The following is a 2,387-nucleotide window of genomic DNA, read 5'->3' on the forward strand; positions in this document are numbered from 1 at the left end:
TGTTTCCTTGTGATTTTAGTAAGTAGTGTATTTTACTTAATGTGTGTTTTTTTAGTCAATAGTCAATTTAGGTTTATTTTGAATAAACATTTGCATTAAGCAAGCAAAGCTGGGTAACACGACAAAAATTGTCAAGATTTACGATATAAAAATAACCTAAAAACTACACTTCATTCACAACATTTTTGTGGTTTGAGGGAAGTCAACACTCATCTTCGCTTAAAAAACGCAACCCAAAGTGACGGTGTCGTAAATATATCTCTGAATTTTTATTTTCAAGATTGAAACATTTTACAGGACAAACATTTGAGATCACACATAATAAATATCAAATTAAAACCGTGCCCCAAAAAGTGTGGATCAAATCTACAGCTTAATATACTTGTTACCAAAGGTTGTAGAAAAGTCAATTATGACTAATTTTAAAGCTGGCATCTTTCAGTTTTGATTAGTATTGCTAAACAGTAAACAGCTGTTCCATTGTTGCTGACATGTTTGAATTTTAAAACATACAGATGCAATATGGAGTTGTAGTTGAGTTAAGCACTGTGTACTGAATTGTTAATGGAGACAAAATCTGTGGTGTGGTTTTTTGTCTCGGGATTCGTAAAAGATCAAGTGTATCGCTGTCCGATCTCGTAGATGAACTTATAGCAAAGTTGAGGGAAGCCTTTGGTAAAGTATATGATGAAATACGCCATACAGCTGGAACATAGATTTGACATTCTTTGAGCAAATAATGGAGAACATGTAGAGAAAAATTCAAACAGCTTGTACAATGTTTTAATAACACATTTACACAAATGATTTACAATAGTTATAAAGGAGCACCTGTAAAGCATTGTGTAATGAACTAATCATTTCAACAGAAAGTTAGCCGTCAAATAACAAATCTTAAGGCAAAACAAACATTCAGAATGTTTTTTACAGTTAACACGTTCGCTACCACAATTATATGGAATTTACGTTCGCATAGACCAGCGACGCAATTGTGCGTCGACTCGTTTCTCACAATAGACCACCGACGCATATTTGCGTCAGCTGGTCACATTGAAATGGACTAACGACGCACATTTGCGTCGGTATTCTAATGTTATTAAACAGCGTATTTCTTAGCAACGGTCTATTTTAGAGCCCGGATTTTATCATATCGGTCTAGAGGGATATCTGCCGCAAATGTGCGTCGCTTGGTCCGTGGATATGACGATTGGTTACGTCACACAACAGTTGGCAACATTGTTGTTTACATTGTTTACATTGTGTATTCCGCGACATCACAGAACAGATGTAAACGTTATAACCTTTGCAGTTTTGGCTAGTGTTTAGTGGAGTTTCTTTAGTTGTTTATGTAAAAGCTTGAAACAACCAAATTTACAACGACGCGTACGTGCGTCGCCTGGTCTATTGAAACGAAAATGTAATCTTTTTAACTGGATTTCGTTAAATAGACTGACCGACGCATATATGCGGCGTTTTAAAATTCGCTCATAACGAAAAATAAAAACAATATTTATTGCTTACTAATTCACTTAAGGTTATTATGAAGTCAATTAGTCCATTTAAACGATATTTCTCTTTTGGTCTGTCGGCAATGTTATTCCTATATCACTTGGTCTGTAAGCAACGTCATGATCATTCCTTTTGGTATGTAAGAGTGACCAGACCGACGCAAATGTGCGTCGCTCGGTAGCGAACGTGTTAAACTTACAATCACTTCGATAAAGAGTGATTTTGTCCAAATATTTAAAGTCAAATTGTGCAATAGAATTTCTGTCAAAGTACAGTTAAATGTGACAAGATTTTATTAAATTTACTGCAAGGCTGATCCAGGAAGCATTGGCTAGACAATTTACGCTAATCAAGGTTTTAAAATTTTTTCCTATCTAATGATTTTACAAAGCTCTGTGCGTGTTATTAGTTGTTAAAAAACAAAAATAAACACATTTTTGTAGAAGAATTTATATTCTGTTTCTATACCATTATAAAGCGTTGTGGATTTTTTACTAACTGTTCACGAAGGAAAATATTTTTTTTAGAGCTGTTTTTAGTAGCAGAGTAATTTTTTTTAATTTTTGACCCTCTTAGAAAAAACTGCTGTGTACTGTATGCTTTTTTATATTTTAAATCTTTTACAAAGCGCTGTGCATTTGAATTGTAAATAACAGTAACAACACAAATCCTTTTTTTCTCAACCCTTTTTCACAGTACATAAACAATTAACAATCTGAGTATTTTTTATAAGCTCAATGTAAAAAAACCTGAGATTCTTCAAAATAGTAAGATTCCAAATTAAAAGAAATTTGATTGTTAAACTGAATTGTGTCAGACAAGACTTTTAATTATAATTTTTAGCATTTTATAATCTCTCACGCATAGGAATTTAATAA

Source organism: Macrosteles quadrilineatus, unplaced genomic scaffold (assembly GCF_028750875.1).
Source record: "Macrosteles quadrilineatus isolate MER2022 unplaced genomic scaffold, UCM_ALF_1.0 Scaffold_1__1_contigs__length_201487025, whole genome shotgun sequence".
In the NCBI taxonomy this organism is placed as follows: domain Eukaryota; kingdom Metazoa; phylum Arthropoda; class Insecta; order Hemiptera; family Cicadellidae; genus Macrosteles; species Macrosteles quadrilineatus.